The sequence below is a fragment of the Rhea americana genome, unplaced genomic scaffold (assembly GCF_003343005.1).
Source record: "Rhea americana isolate MKP2758 unplaced genomic scaffold, rheAme1 scaffold_54, whole genome shotgun sequence".
NCBI classification, from domain to species: domain Eukaryota; kingdom Metazoa; phylum Chordata; class Aves; order Rheiformes; family Rheidae; genus Rhea; species Rhea americana.
In genome coordinates this window covers 4,433,300-4,451,127 of record NW_028186690.1, presented here as the reverse complement: position 1 = coordinate 4,451,127, position 17,828 = coordinate 4,433,300, and the positions used below count along the sequence as shown (strand labels likewise).

Genomic DNA, 17,828 nt, shown 5'->3' with positions numbered 1-17,828 from the left:
ACTGCCTGTGTAGTCAAGAAGTCTCTAGGCAACCCTCAGCCTCAACTCCTCTTGTACTTGCCATTCGTCTGTCTCACGAGCATAAGCTGAGTTTATGTCTAGACAGCAAGAACAGCACAGGGGTTGCTACAGAGGGGCATACAGATTCACAGATCGCATGTGGCACAAGTAAGTTTGAGTAAGTCAGTCACCATGGCTGGGGGTGCAATCCGGTTGCAGTAAGATCATCTCAGAGATAACTTAAGGCCTTTTCTGTGGGCCCACAGGAGGCTACCATGCCCAGATGGCTATCAACGAGTCCTGCTCTCAAAAGCAGCCTGAAATACCTTAATAAATATAGCTATTACAGTTATACTATTTTAACTGAGCAACTAGTATTAGAGGCCAATGAGAAAAGTGGGAGTTTGGGTTGATGAACTTGTAACTCATGGAGCTACTGCAGAGAGTCCAACATAGGGTTACGAGGATGATCCGAGGGCTGGAGCATCTGCCCCTATGAGGAACGGCTGCGAGAGCTGGGCCTCTTCAGCCTGGGGAAGAGAAGACTGAGGGGGGATCTTATCGATGTGTACAAGTACCTGAAGGGAGGGTGTCAAGGGGATGGGGACAAACTGTTTTCAGTTGTCCCATGTGACAGGACAAGAGGAAATGGGCAGAAATTGAAGCACAGGAAGTTCCACCTGACCGTGAGGGGGAATTTCTTCACTGTGAGAGTGACGGAGCACTGGCACAGGTTGCCCAGAGAGGTTGTGGAGTCTCCTTCTCTGGGGATCTTCAAGGCCTGCCTGGATGCAACCCTGTGCTCTAGGTGACCCTGCTGAGCAGGGAGGTTGGACTAGATGATCTCCAGAGGTCCCTTCCAACCTTACCAATTCTATGATTCTATAATTTTATGACTAGCAATCTGAGACACTGAAGAAGAAAACGAACAGTAGCTATTTTGCTCTTTATGTGTTACAAAGTGTATGCATTTGGTTCATAAAATAACAAAATAGAAAATAAATTTTTTAGGAGTATTCCTACAATTACGGAAGTATAGAAACTTCAGAAAAATGTTATACAAATACACTTTGGTAAAAAATTTAGGCATCTCAGAAGACAAGAATAAATACCTAAACTGGTTAGATCTTAAAGAAAGAAGGTATTGAGATCTAGATATATAATATACTATTTGAAGTAAAATATTAGCAAAACTACAAAATGAAACTAAATGGCTTCCTATTTCACTGAGTACTAAATTAAAGATTTTCTTTATCTTTTTAAATGAAATTGTTCCCCTACCTTCCTGAGACCTGATTCTATCCTTATCATCTAGTCGATCACTTTTATTAGATCATATAGAACACATTGACATCTTTATTAAACATTTTCAGTTTGTGATGGAGCTTTCTTAACACATGTAGTTTCTAAATAGGATGCCATGCTTTTTAAATTCATTTTCAAGAATAAAAATATATGTATTATAATAATGAGTACAGCTCGCTCACCTAGTGGGACAGGACAGGAAGGATTAACAAGTACTGGGTAAATGTAAAAGATGCATTTATACTGAATAGCGGTTGGACACAAATAAATTGCTCTTCACATGAGAAAAATTACTTAAAAATGAAGAAAAGAACCATTTCTCAAGTCATTGGCTACCAAGGTATTAAAAATTCCTGCTTCTGTATTAATTCCCAGCCATGTCCTAGACATCTCCATTGTGCTGTCCACCTTGCAGGCCTATGTAGTATGGCCAAGTTATTCTTGCTATTGAAAACTGGAATATTGCATTTATCAAATGCAGCCTAAACATTGCATCAATAGTTTTTTCGCATTTAACTTCCTAGGTTCCTTTTAGGGCAAAAAATGAAAAAGTCCTTAAGGCAATATAAGCACTTAATCCAACTCAAATACTAAAGAGGACATAACCTTTTAAATCATCTTAAATATTTACGATGCCATAAGCTCTTAAACTTCCTGGAATACTTAGCCTGCCTTAAAACCTCACATTACTCAAAGTCCCTAGAGCAACATAAGCACCTAAACTGCTTCAAATCCTTCCAAAGGACACAACCTTTAAACCAACATTCAGGGTCTAATTTTCAGAAATATTTTTGTTTCTTCAGGCACAATTTTGCCTGGTTTTGTCCACAGATCAGGTAGCTATTTTGAGTACTATTCACACACTTCTCTTGACACAACACTTTCATTTGATGGAAGACTACGCATTGAAAAGACCCTGAGAACTCTGCCACAATGGGCTAGTCAATGTACGCAATGGAAAGGATTCCCTTGGTGGTGGAAGTGGTCAACAATTTAGCCTCATGGAAAGTGAAGAAAGGGAAACACAGAACAGCCACCACAGTCTTGACAGAACCTTGTTCATACCTTTAAGTAATATCTGATGACGGAGCAAGCAAATTCATAATATTTCATCATCAACTTAYGGCAGCAATCGAGAAATAAAATTTGACATCTGCAAAAACAGGGGCAAACTGGGTGAAAATTCAACATTAAATATTGAAAGTAGATTCAGTATACAAGCCACACTAAAGAAGAGGTCAGATGACGTGTATGTAAGAAAACATCTATTCAGGACTTCAAGTTTCAGGATTAAGTGCTTACAGACATACCACTATAAAAATCAAACATGCCCATAACACTTCTACTGTTCTTAATATGCACCTCTTGCTTTCAGTATTGCCCATTCACTTTCTAGTCAGATTTATCTTTCTAATCACTTTGTGGTGACTCTCTTTTCTCCATAAACTCAAGTTCACTTCCACTTGAAGCGGGCAGAAAAATCTGTCAAAGTGATYTTATACACAAAATTTTGAGAGTCAAAAGGACCTTCTCTTTCCAGAATTTCCTGGATTCTSTTTTCTATACATTTCCTATAGCCTAGAAAGAAAATTGTCCTCTTTCCATCCTAAAGAAYACTTTAACCAAGCACTAGAACTATTTGCCCTCCTCTCTAGWAACAGAGTTGCAAACTGTGGAATTAGTTACACTAAAGAGCACCTATCTTATTTGTTCATGGTGGATAAACAAACACAGTAAAATTTTCATTTTTTTTTCCGAGAGTGAGTAAAGCATTAAGTGAAACATTAGTGTTATGGATGTGCTTGGGCATTTGAGAAGAATTACAACTACTTTCTTCTAATTTTGAAATGCATCTGATAGGGGGTAAAAAGTAGGTCACAGTTACACTGCTTCTCATTAGGAAGTAAGTAAATCCATGGCCCTTCATCTTCAGGGCACCTTTCAAAACTTGCATGTTTGCCAAACTTTCGCATAACAACTAAAACTAATGAATATGTACTTCTGCAATTATTATTTTTTAAATTATTTTTACATGAGATACAAGCTACATGTCAGTAAAAGTGCTGTATCCATCACTGAATGCAAAATTTGAAATATACAGCTCAATATGAATTTTCTAAAATATTTGGGAGTGCTTCTAGAGCTACATGACAATGGCTTAAGAGTTTCATAGAGTCCGTGTTTATCRTGAGTTTTTTGAGTAAGTACAATACTATGCAAAATATTATGAAGCTCATTTTTCTTTGTTTCTTTGCATCTCTGCCCTCTCCCCAAAACACTCAGTGTTCAAACATTTGATTACCTCACTATATAGAGGTTGGTTTAATACCACTGAGAGTTAACGAGCATTTCATAACTAATGCAGCTAGTTGTGCAGCTGTGGTACACACGTATCATTAAACTGTTCTCCATAAATTGCTACTGAATCTCCTTCTTGTCCTTTCCATATGATCTCTTTTACATATACTTACAAACTGCCTATTTCCATGCATCCAACCATTCTCAATTTCACTTTTAACTTTTTAGCCAAGTCATTATCACAATTTATACATAATGCAATAATCTGTAAGATTTGAAATTATAAAACATCAAACTACAGTGGCTTAGAAACACTGACTTTTGAGTAATTCCTAAATATAGTATTTGGCATGTTATCTAYGGCACATTGGAATTATCACCATACTATTCCGCAATATTCTACTGAAATAATTATCTACTTCATTAGAAGTCTATGGCAATGGTAAGTCATGAATGCAGCGCCATACTGGGAGGTATAAGTAGCATCATGTAAACAAAATATTGGCTGATGGACTGAAAGAAAGGACTTTGATAAATAGGAGTTCATTAACTACTGTTAAGGGCTCAATGAAGAACTACAGGTATCAGCATATAGAAATCTCATTTACTAACACCATCTGGGACAGCAAAACACCAGAAATGTGTGCAATAAGATTAGAAACCTGGACATAAAGCAATGAGATTCTATTTTAAAAATGAGCATTTAAGTATAAAGTATTTATACTTTAAGAAGTATTAAATACTTCATCTACAAGCACTTTGGAGAGTGGTACATACTACAACAAATGGCCTGCTTAATGCACCTACCTGATCAATAGTTGCTGCTATCATCAGCAATACTCTTAACTAAATTCAGAATGAAAAAAATATATATCACAGTTTACAATAATATATACGATGACATAAGATAAGGAAGAAAAGCTGCTCAATTTTGAGGTTTGGGGATTACCTTCTTCTTTTAAAAAACTATTGCTGAACATGCAGGAAGCTAACCATTGCATCATCTGYCACACAAACACAGAAAGTGGAATTGAAAAGGACCCTCTCCAACAGACCATCTCATCTATCACTTAAAAATATTTGTTTCCCTTAAAAATATGAAGAGAGTAAGTGAAATCAAAATCCAAAACATCACCCTTTAAGCTGCAGTTTTAATAGAGATTAGAAAAAAAATGACTCCTGCTTCAGTACAGTTTTAAAAATGCAAAATAAAAATAGCCTACTGGTTATATATGTACATATGAGTATAAACATTTACTTCAGTAATAGACCTCCAGATTTACACAGTCTAATCCACCATTTCAGCTAAAAGTGGTAATGCTGCATTATTCACAATTAGATTCAAGATTTTTACAGACCTATCTTTTTATGAAAAGGATCCCCAGAAGCATGGTCTTATKTAACTAAGAAAAGGATTTTCCTTCATTAGGAAACTGTGAAGTCTGACAAGGCATGGCCTTGGATAGCGGAACAGTTGGAGCTCAGCACTTTACATGTCCATCCTACAGGCATTTCAGCAGATTTTGTACTACTGCACGCATTCAGTGTGGTTTTGGAGTACATCACTTGGTTTGGYTTCATCAAAGGAAAGGTTCAAAAGGGACCTAGTTTATGCTATCACTTCTGAAGTACAGTTTTGATTTGAACTAAAATACTGTTGTAGGTGTACCCATGCCTATTAATACTAAGATGATAAAACCATGTGACTGTTTTGTTTTGTATGGCAATGAGTACAGATYTCTTTGGCTTTGGCAGAATTGTCTTTTTCACCTTGTCAGATAACTGGGTATTTTCAGTCGTATTTAGGGACTCAGCTTCACAAGCCAACTSCTCTTCAGCATTAGGTGTGACTGACTTGCAGACAACTGAAGAGCTGAGGAATTTAGCTGTAGGGCTTCAAACCAAATTTCTCCAAAGACACAGTAGGTATCATCTTCAAAATACCCAAAGGCTTCATTTTCATCATGAATTTTAGAGGACTTAACAGTAATRTATGCATGCTGAGGGATTTGTATGATAAACTTCAACATGCATGCAGTAAATTATTGCAAAATCAATTAAAAATCATACAGAAAAAATCTGATTAGAGTCACTGATTTTTTGCAGTATGCCTTTCAAAAAGTTGAAAAAATAGAAATATGTCTTTTGGTAACATATGATCTGGGATTCCTCATGTAAGATTGCACAGTTTCAGATAGTTCACCTGGAGTTTATCTCCCATTATGTTCAACATTTTCATCAGAAAGAGAACTGAGAGATAATGACCTCTTGGGAAAAGGTTGATGACCTTGATTCTGCTCTCAATGAATGTCTCAGAAATCATTTATCATATCCTGYAAAAAACACAGGTATAAGATGCACCCTGAGAATCAAAATACCATTTAACTGCTCCACTGAAGAGATCTTTCTCCCTAAAAGACATGATGATAGACCAGTTTTTTCCCCTGAGCGAAGATATTAGCTAAAACTGTGTTGCATTCTCTGTCAGAGTAAAATTAGGGGAAGGAGGTGGAGAGGAAGGGGATCACATTTTAGTTTTATTCCACTTATGCTACTGCCTGTCACTAAAAGATGAAGGGCTGAAATCCCATCAGTCTGGATTTGCAGATCTGAGGATGAAGAATTAGTATTTTTCTGTTTTTGCAGAAAACTTCTTGACGTATGGCTCCATTATTGAATGTTAACAGCTCCAGTTTAAATTACAAGTGACGTTCTATTAGCATAACCCATACTTGGTTTCTAYTTAAAAATAAGATTTTAGCCAAAATTGTGTCAGCTGAGAACCTACATATTTTCATTTGTTGCTACAGATAAAGAAGAGAAGTAATTTTATATTTCACTACCATAAAGTATGAAGTCTAGAATAGCAGCAATATTAAAAAATATTTTGAAGATATTACTGATAACCCCTTCAGTTGAAGGAAGGAGTGGCAAACGGGTGGCCCTTAGCAACTACTCAAAAGAGAAGGCCTTAAAAAGCCTCTTTTACAGTTGTCTCTCCAAAATATTTTTTTTAATAGAAATGTTTAAGAAGCCCTACAATTGCACTGTGGAATAACCATTCAGTTAGCTTTGGTTTCCATTAGTGATGTTGTCAACAAAATACATTGGCACCACAGATGGGTTTTGCTCTCATACTTTGTAACTACAGCCTGAAAAAWTGTGTTTACTGTGTATCTTATCATTGGGTTTAACACATACAAACACAACTGTTCTTCTAACATATACATGTATCAGTGTATCACAAATTACATGAAATAGTTGTTCTAAATGGCCAAGTTACCAATGCAGTGTGTTTGCATGGTGTTATTGTCCACATAATTATACAGCACTTCAAACTGTGTAATAGCAAGTAACAGTATTCATTCCAAATATCAGAATTAACTCTTTTTATACTAAGACGACAAAAATAACATCCTCATTATGGAGCACAATCAAGGTCTGGACATGTCCTTTGCATGGCTAAGGGACTGAATTAATTTAAGTAACTTTAGAGTAACTTAGAATTCAAACAGACCCAGAAATCTGATCCAACTGAAATGAGTGGGACAATTTCCAATAGTTTTGACAGGAGCTAGGTTGGGCTGCTTAGGCTAGCCTTAMTATTTGACTGTATTAAGTCAATTCACATCTCTGTGCCTTAAAATCTCCATGGCAAAAGTATTGATAATTATGTGTATGACTGAAGCTCCTTGAAATAGCTACAAAAGCATTGTAACCAACATACTGTAGAAATATTCTAACATGAAGAATATTGTTTTCCATTATAAATGCATGTTTCATACCATTTCCAACTCCTGGATGGCTCATGCCAGGGAAGTGCAATGGCATGCAGTAGGACACCGGAGTCTATAAAATCATCACTTCAGTGAAAGGCCATTCCATTCATTTTTTAGAAGGTGTATGTTAAGCTGGCATACTTGTTCAACTTATCCACTACCTCTCACTCCCCTGTATCAAAGGAAAGATACTTCACATTAAACTAATATGACTCCATCTCTCTCAAAGTAGAAAATGAACAAAATTGACAGAATGGGCATAAGCTCCAATTAATCAGTGCTCTCAACCAAGTAATTCCGGAATTCGATCATCCAAAAAACACCACAGAAGAAAGACTTACGTATGCTGAAGAAGGGAAAACAAACTGGTAAGAACTTTTCCTTCATCTCTTGCCTGACTTACATCTTTAGACAAGATAATGGAGCAACTAATTCTGGAAATCATTTCCAAACAAATTAGGGACAAGATGATTGGCAGTAGTCAGCACATATTTCCAAAGGGGAAATTGTGCTCAATCAACCTGATAGTATTCTAGGATGAGATGACTGGCCCAGCAGATAACAGCATAGCAGTGAATGTTGTTTATCGCAACTTTAGCAAGGCTTTTGACACTGTCTCATAACATTCTCATGGACAAACAGATGAAACACAGGCTACAGAAGTGGTCTGCAAGGTGGACTGAAAGCTGGCTGAACTGCTGAGCTCAGACGACTGTGACCAGCAACACAAAGTCAAGCTGGAGGYCATCACTAGTGGTGTTCCCCAGGAGTCCAGTACTGTTTAATATCTTCATTAATGACATAGATTATGGGACAGAGAGCATCCTCAGTAAGCTTGCACATGATACATACATGTGAAGAGTGGCCTACATACCTGATGGTGGTGCTGCCAATCAGACAGACCTTGACAGCCTGGAAATGGGCAAACAAGTATATCAAAAAATTCAACAAAGAGAAATGCCAAATCCTGCACCTGGGCAAGAATAATCCATGCAGAAGTACAGCCCAGGGGCCAATGAGGTACAGAGTAGCTTGGCAGAAAAGGATCTGGYGGTCCTGGTGGACACCAAGTTGAACACAGGCTAGTAATGTGCCCTTGCAGCCAAGAAGGCCAGTGGCTTCCTTAATGGCATCAGTAAGAGTGTTGCCAGCAGGTGAAGAGCAGGGATCCTTTCCCTCTCCTCAGCAATAAGGTGGCCACAGCTGGAGTACTGGGCTCCCCAGGACAAGAGAGACATGGACATACTGAAGTGAGTCCAGTAATGAGCCTCAAAGATGATTAAGGGACTGGAGTATCTCTCATATGAGGAGAGGCAAAGAGAGCTGGGACTGTTTAACTTGGAGAAGAGAAGACTCAGGGGGATGTTATCAGAGTGTACAAATACCTGATGGGGAGAAGTAAAGAAAACAGAGCCRGACTCTTCTCAGTGGTACCATGACAGGAAGAGGAACAATTAGCACAAACTGAAATACAGGTAGTTGTGCTTAAACTTAAGAAAAAAACTTGTTTACTGTGATGGTGGAACAAGTTGCCCAAAGAGGCAGTAGAGTCTCCATCCTTGGAAAAATTCAGAACCCAACTGGACATGGCCCTGAGCAACCTGCTCTGGTTGAACCTGCTCTGAGCAGGACGGCTGCACTAGACAATCTCCAGAGATGCCTCCAATCTCAGCAATTTTCTGATTCTGTGAATAGGGAATATACATGTAGTTTTTTAAAAACATTCTCAGTACCAATTTATCATTACACTTTCTAAAACTGTCAGCAACAAGCAAAACATCTTTCCCTTTTTGCCTATTTGAAACTTCAGGTTGCCCTGAGTTGACCTACAGAGACTTTATTCATTACCTATATAGAATGCGACTGACCCCCATATGGGATTTTTTATTATAAAAAAACAACTGCTGATTTAGATGTCTGTGCTGAGTAACACTTGTTCTGACAATTTTGTTGCAGTCATTAAGCCTCTTGAAGGTATACTCCTCAGGTTTCCATACTCAGACTCATTCACTGGAGCCAGATGTTCTCAGCATTTAAAGTCTACTCAGTTTGAACTCTGTAACCAGGTCAGGACAAAACATCAATCACAAAATAAAACTTAAGAGATCGATACAAATACACACAATCTTTCACTACTGATACATACTCTGCTTAGTGGTACCTTGGCTGAACTGCCCTTTACATTTGTTCAGAAGTGGAGTAGTTTTGGTGGGTTTTTGTGATAATGTGTAAAATTCCATTCAAAACTAAACATTCTTGAAGCAGCAGAAGGATAGGGAATTGTAAATCCAACTCAAAAAAAGCCAGCCAATTGTGAAAAAAATCAAGCCTATGGAACCTGTACACTCTACGAAAGGCCAGCTTGTCAGCTTCAGGAAATTTCTGCTTATTTATCAGTGAGAATCTTGGTCAGCAGTACTGAAAGTGTTTCCATGGGAAATATTTTGATCATGTTTACAGCATATAGTTTACTAATATTGAGATCCAAACACTGGGGAACATTATTTTGTTTAAGAATTAAAGAAAATACTTGGCTAAAAGTTATTAATATGAGCTTACTTCCCTTCTCTGAGTACTTTCTTTAGGCCATTTAGCTCTGAAAAAGATACAGCAACAATTCTTTTAATAAAATAATAATTTTTTCAAGTTGAATAAAAATTCCAGGAATCACAAATTCTTTGTGGTTTTTCATTGGCATATATTCTCTTGCTACTATGTAATTACTTGCTAAATGTACCAAATTATAAATAATAAAGAAAAGACAGAAACCAAACCAAGGAAACAAAAAAGAATATTCAAAACATTAAATGGAAATGAAAGAAAAATGTAACCCACTTCAATGACACTCATCAATCAACCATAAGAGGAGGTACCATAACACTGCTTACAATGAGCAATACTSTGTTCTGCCACAATAGGATGTGTGTATGGACTACGGCCATATTTAATGCATATTTTATTACTTTTCATAATTTAAGAACAGAAATGTTAAAAGCTCATATGAATAATCAGCTAAGTCTAGCTGTCCATGATAATCATTGAAATACATGTAAATTGGCTAAAAAAGACATATAATTGTAAGTTATGCCAGTATTTCTTTGCTATATGCCTATATCTTAACTAAAACACAAATGCAGAACAGTACACATTCCTTCATATGCCTTTTAGACTCATTCAACGATTCTATTGCATGAACATTCACTTAACATATAGCCCTGATTCATAAAAACTAAAAACTGATGAAAGTGGTGTGTTATCATCATATGTTATGTGACAGAGTCAAAATATAGACAGCACTTTAAATTACAAGAGAAATATTTCAATACAAATGGAAAATACCATTCAACCACAACCACATTTACGAGAATATAAATATTATTAATATTAACTGATATCAGAGCAATCTTTATTTTCAAATTGAAGTTATCTATTCACTTGCTTTTAAAAATTAGCCCATCTATATTAACACCAGATTTTTGTGACTCTCTTTTATTGTGAGCAGTATTAAACTAAATGTTAAAATCTCATGATACAACTTCATTTTCATTTTATTATCTCATTAATATATTAAGTAACCAAATAAAATTAAAACGTGCTTCTCATCCTAGAGACAAAATATATTAAAAAATGTATCTATTTATGTTTGTTTCATAGTTATGACATTTGAAAAACATTTTCCTAATGGTTACATACAATGTCTAAGCAATATGGAAAATGTCATTTTAATAAGCTTAAATTCATCATCATAATTTTGTTTACCCATTTGTAAGCAGGAYATTTTTGTCCCACTGACAGTGGTAACATTCCTGTGTCTTAAGTCTCACATTCTAACACTTGAGATAGAGTTTATCTGCCTTAACATTTAATAGAAAAGTTAGATGTCTAAATTTGTGCTGGTCACCTTCTATTCCTTCTCCTTCTATTGTCAGTGACAAGAAAAAGGCATCTCCAAAGGACAATTCATCACATCTGAAGACATCCCAAAGAAAGCCTATCTGAGTCTTCCTTCTGGAGGCGTCCATCTCTATTCACTGACTGGAGAAGTCTATAGCAGCTGGCCTCGACTTACAACATCTAACCTTCTAGATGGCTGAATTCAGGGCATATTAATCCCCCCCTTGACATCATACTCAAAGAGTGCACTGGAAAAATAAGCAGAAGATGTAGAAAATTGGAATTCTCAACAAGCACAGAATCAAAATCCATTGCTCCAGAAAGTTCAAAGAACATGAGTATTTCTGAAGATAACAGAGGATCTGCACATTTAAAATTTAACACAGTGTTTGATCTCCAAGTCAGGACACACTCAGTTATTTCGGGGAGCTTAAGAATATACAGAGAATATTTTGAGAATATGCTGACAAACTCATATGCTTCTTCTGAATATGAGTAAGCAGATATTTTCCAAAGCTTATAACTCAGTGCAGTAAGCATAGACAGTCAGCAGCATGGCAAAAGGCACGTCTTATAACCCATTAAAGCTTCTCTCTTTCAAGTCCTTGCTCAAAAAAAAGTAAAGGATTCTGAGACTTTTTTTTAGAACCGACAATCTTTTTTCTATGCTCAGAAATTAAAACAATTTCCCAGAAGCTTTTAAAAAGAGATTCAGCCCATAGTACAGCTATGGACAGAAAATTTCTGCTAAGCTAATCAAAGGCGAAATTTAACAAAGCTGAATTTTAAAGAGCTAATTCCTTTTTCTCAATTATTTCAAAACACAAGGAAGCCACCAAATAAAAAAATCCTAGAAGACAAAAGAACATACTGGAAAGTATCACAATACATCTGCTCAGCTTTGGTATGTTTCCATAGGCATCCACTTAGGATTATGGTCTGTCCCAGACTAGCCACATGCACCTGCAAACAGATTTTGCAATACAAAGTGATAAGCTGCTTTACAGATCTCATTGCCTTCTGACTGCCCTCTGATCAGGCTTCAGGAAAATATCTGGTTCTATTGTGAATTAATGAATCTTTCCTCCATGACTTTTTCTCTGCTTTTGACATTTTAAAACTCAAATATTATTAAAAATATATCTTCCTTTTAATGGACCATATCAAAAAGATACTCATTATCCCTATTTTCAAGGTCGTGTTTGTTCATGTCCTTCTAATTGTGGTGCTAATTCACACCTGTAAATATTTTCRAAGAATTCAATGTTTATCTTAGTTATCTCCACAAGTCTTTAATATGATTTACACATTTTAGAAAGCTCTCAACTTCTGCAGTTTCTCAACTTTTGCTAAAACTTGAGTAAAAGCCCAAACTCAATAGCTAAATATAGCCAAGAAAAAAAATCAAAATAAGAAATCTTAAAATATCACAATATAAAATAGAAGAATCTTCTGCAATTTTGCTTTTCTATAAATATTCACAGAATCACAGAGTAGCTGAGGCTGGAAGGCATCTCTGGAGATTGTCTAGTGCAGCCGTCCTGCTCAGAGCAGGTTCAACCAGAGTAGGTTGCTCAGGGCCATGTCCAGTTGGGTTCTGAATTTTTCCAAGGATGGAGACTCTACTGCCTCTTTGGGCAACCTGTTCCACCATCACAGTAAACAAGTTTTTTTCTTAAGTTTAAGCACAACTACCTGTATTTCAGTTTGTGCTAATTGCTCCTCTTCCACTGAGAAGAGTTTGGCTCCATCTTCTTTACTCCTCCCATCAGGTATTTAATATCAGAATGAAACATTACTCTGTATTTTACTATTCTGAAGAGGAGAAGACTCTGTGTCTAAATTAATCCAATTATTAGTCATGTATCTCCAATCCACAGATCATATTCAGTGCTATACAAAATCAAGTTAGTGTTTTTAAGATTCATAAATAGCTATGGATTATATAGTGTCATGTCTTTACTATAAATCATTATAAGGCACCTATTTGCTTACTATGTATTTGTGACTATTTCCTGGATTTGGAGATCTGAATTCTAATTTACAAAGCAAGTAAAAATCCCTGCATTCACCACAGTGTGAAACACACAAAAAAGCAATAGTTCCTTACTAAATTATAATTAAGGTGGTCCACTCATTTTTTTTCTTTTTAATTCTTATAAATGGCAGGGCACTGAAAACATCTGCAAGTTAGACACCTTAGACTATACCTCACCAAGCACTTCAGGCTGCAGAAACCAGCACTGCTGCCTACAGGCTATCTTGCCATGCCACATTTAGCTGCTAATTCTCGTCCCCATTACCCTGTGTACCACCTGAGGCACTTTGGCAGCAGAAGGCTGGGGTAAGTCCAGTTGAAAACAAAACCATACAAACAAATGGCTGTTTTTAGCCAGATGCATTCTCTAAACATATTTGTCACGTATCGACACAAACAGCTACGCACACTGAGGGAGAAGGGCAGAAAGGGGAGAGGGGAAAAAAGCTGGAACCTCTTAAACGGGAGAATCAGTTGGAAGTGTTCACTGAACACTGAGTCTAAAGCTAAGCTATCAAYGGAGAGACATGAGCTATCCAAAGAGTAGTATCAAATTCCTCAGGCATTAATTTTAAGGTGGAATGAGTCAGCCTCTGGAGATGCCTACCTTTCTCCTGAGCATAAGCAGAATCCAGAATAACTCACTTAAGATTTAGATAACCAGTTCCTACATATCTAAATTAACACAGATGTAGATGCATACAAAATGGCATAAAAAACATGTTTATGATTCTTTTCAGCACTTCATTTTCCTTAAAAAAAGATTTTTTTGCTGTATAGGAAAGAAATTGTAGAATACCTTACCATTAGGCAAGCATAGGAGCACAGGCGGTTCGTATTTTCTGTACGCTCTATAAATGTTTTCATAAAATGTATTTTATACTTATAAGCACTATAATTCAAGCATGTAATATATATTCCTCCTACAGAGTATGTAAGTCCATAGCAGAAATAGTCACAATCACAGCTTCATTATAAATCACTTACATTTCCTTGGAGTCACCTAGTCACCTTCTTGTGTTGTAGGAAGGAACTGCCCTCTTGCTCTAACTGGTCTTCCTTCCACAAGTGTCTTTCACTTTTATAGCAGGAGAGGACAGAAGGTCCTTAATTTTCACTTAAAATTACCTAAGGGAAAGAAAGGAAAAGAAAGTAGTTAGTACAAGCCTTTCTTTCTGTGTTCTAGAGCAAGGTATTATACTTTACTTCTTTTATTATACAAGGTATATATACTTCTTTAAAACACACTTAATACATTTAGAAGGCTATGGTTTTGCATACATGCATTGCATACCTTGCAAGAAATCTCACATCCTTTACATCTTTCTTTCTTAATATCAAGCATCTAAAGCAGTCATCTGCTCTACACCTGTGATTCATAACAAGATTAAATTAGTCTGAAAAGCCAAAGTGTACAAATTAAAATAAAATTTCCTGTTATCAATGATTTATTTCACAACACTAAGAAATTTTGAATATTTTTGGCAGGGTTCATGCATATAATCAAAATTTTGATGAGCACAGGTTCACTGGAAACTTTGTTACCCATTACTAATAAATATTCTAATTTTAATTCTCCATTATACAACACAGTTCTCTATTGCACTACATCTTACTATTCTGAGAGTAAATATTGGAGTTTTGACAGATAGTCCCATGAAAACTTGACTCACCGTTCAGTCACAGTTAAAACAGAAAATCCAATGTTAGAAATAATTCACAAAGAAGTAAGGAACAAAACACAAAACACCATTTACCACTGAGCTAATCCCCATCTTGCACACTCCTGCTCAGTTCAGGTACCCTTCTCTCAAAAGAACAACACAACAGAACTAGAAAAGCTTCAGAGAAGGAAAACATACATAATCAAAGGCTYAGAATGGCTTCCATAAGAGAACAATTCAACACGCCATGACTATCCAGGCTAGAAAAGAGACAACTGAACGGAAGATATGATAAAAGACTACAAAAGCCTGAATAYGATAGAAAGGTTGAATAGAGATCAGATGTTCCTTGTCTCTTTGAACTCAAGAACTGTCTAGTAAAAAACAGGTCTGAAAAAAAAAAGCAGGAGAGTGGGCTCCACAAAATGGGTCATCAACTTGTGCTCTCCTTCCCACTGATGCTGTAGATACAGTGGGTTTTTATGAGTTCAAGAGGAGAGCAGTGGGTGTTGTTTTGGAAGAAAGCCATTCATAAAGACAGTATAGAGCCTAGTTCAACCACTGTTTGGAAGCAGTATGGTCAGTCTTGTCTCCTTCTGTATTCATTGATGATGGTGCTAATTGAACAAATTCTTACATTCATTCTACAATATTCACTACACAAGGCATACAACACTATAGCATCAGGTACACAGGGAGTCTAGTCTTGCATTTTAGTACAGGCTAGATCCTTCTGAACTGCAAAGTAAATTCCCACGGTTCTCTGAATTTTACTACATGCTTAACAAACTTGGCTTTTCCAAAATATTCCCCGAAAATTGACTTTTCCAAACTAGTAGCATCACAGAAAACAATCAAATAAAGAAGTAAAATTTTACTGCAAAGCAGTGTTTTGTAACCTTCATCTCCCCAGTCCACAGTTTCAAAGTAGCTGAGGTTAAAAAGCAAAGCTCTGCTTCTGAAGTTGTTTACTAGTTTCATGTGTAGAGTCTGCAACTTCACTCATGTGTTTCCACACAGTTCAAAACTTAAATAAATGCTGGTCAGCATGTCTATGTCCCAAGTTTCCCCTCAAAGCAAACATTAAAAATCATATACTTTGTATTCCAGTATCTCCTCTTTTCCTTTTATGTCTAGGATACAGCAGTGTTTTTGCTGTATTTTGGTTAAGTGCAGATCAATTAAAATTCCTTCAGGGATGCCTTCTGAACCAGTGAAAACTGAATAACTGACATCAGGAACAAAGACTTTATGCTGTCACAGAATGGCATGTCATTTTTATGAGAAAAACTATGTTAATTAATTCTATCCATATCTACCAGACATGCCAAAGGACTATTCCTAGTCCTTTCTATTATCTTGCTGATAGCAAACATAAATGGCACTATGCATTGGGAAACAGATCTTTGGGCTTGTGAACTAAGCATATATTCAGACTTATGTACTGGAACATTATATGAAAAAACCCTTACTAAGTTAAAAAAAAAAAAAAAAAAAAGAAGAAGAAGAAGAAGAAGACAAAAATAACTTTGCTCAGACAAGAGCATGCAACCAAAATGCATGAATTAGTACCCTAACATTTCACACACACATCAAAAAGTTTCTTCTGTATCTATATATAGACATATTTATTATCATTCTTTCTAAATCCAGCAATGAGGAACTTGGAATACAGATACTTTTTTTTTTTTTTTTGGTCCGCTTGATATATTGGATGGAAGTACATCTGGTGTTCTAGCTATTCTCCCTCATCACTTCTACAATTTGCAGATGAGAAGAGGCTGTTACTCTGTTTGCCATTAGGTTTGCTCTGCAGCTCAAGTAGCTAAACTAAAGAGGAAACAAACTTCACTGGACAGCATAGATCACATAGCCGGGATCAAAGACCCATTTACTACTGACTTACACCAAAATATTAGGCAAGTTCTCCCTTCTACCACTTGTTCAACTTACCTATTTAGAAATTAAAATCTTTAGGATAAGATTATAAATCATCGAGCACAAAAACAATCTAAGTTCTGCCTGAGATCCTGTATTACCACTGTAATACTAATTATAAATAACTGCAAGCAGTGCCAAAAAAGAACTGAGTGTCRTAGAATTCCTATACGGACAAAGTCAACCTTCTCACAAAATTTTAATATTTAGAGAAGTAGACTCTACACACCACAACAGGTAAAAACTGTATTGCAGGATACTAACTACCTAGAAATCTTATCTCACGAAACCACAAAACTCACAAAACAATAAATGATTTACTAGTAAACCTTGAAACCTCCATTAGGAAAGATGTTTCAACACAGAGCAAGAAAATAAACAAATATCTGTGGCAAGGTGCCTCAAATCTAATCTCTGCTATTACTCTGATTTGGAAATGGCATAAGGAGAAAACGAGATCAATCAGAATGTAAAGGATTAAAGAACTGAAGACATTATATTGCAAACTTCCCTAAATGTTTTGCTGTTAAACTGAATTAAGCTATTTTGTTCATTTGTAACTTAAGGATGATCAAAAAAACACTACTTGAAAGAAAACTAGAGTTGACATCATCTCCCTTCTCTTATACAATAAAAAGAATAAAAGGCTCTTAAAGTATTGTAGCAAGTAAAATGGTCTATCTATTTTCAGAAGCCATAGATCAGTGCCATTAAAATAATGGCAATTTCCCTTCTATGCTGATACATATCTTTTGCATGATCTAAAACACACACTAAAATTTGAAACATTTTAAAATCTAGACATCTCATCACTTGTATACCCAATTTTTCATCTTTTGCATTTGGATAGAGATTGAGTTGAAGAAATATTTCTCACAGGCCCTGTAGATCCATTTAAAATTTATTTTTAAA

General features: G+C 36.1%; 1 protein-coding gene across 1 annotated transcript in view; it reads right to left on the bottom strand.

Moving 5' to 3' along the window:
* Positions 1–17,828, bottom strand: part of FOXP2 (forkhead box P2) — a 406,754-nt gene that overhangs the window by 351,816 nt on the left and 37,110 nt on the right. The window contains exon 2 of the mRNA XM_085318494.1: positions 14,302–14,442. The gene's annotated coding sequence lies outside the window, so the exon portion shown is untranslated. The remainder of the gene's footprint in view (positions 1–14,301; positions 14,443–17,828) is intronic.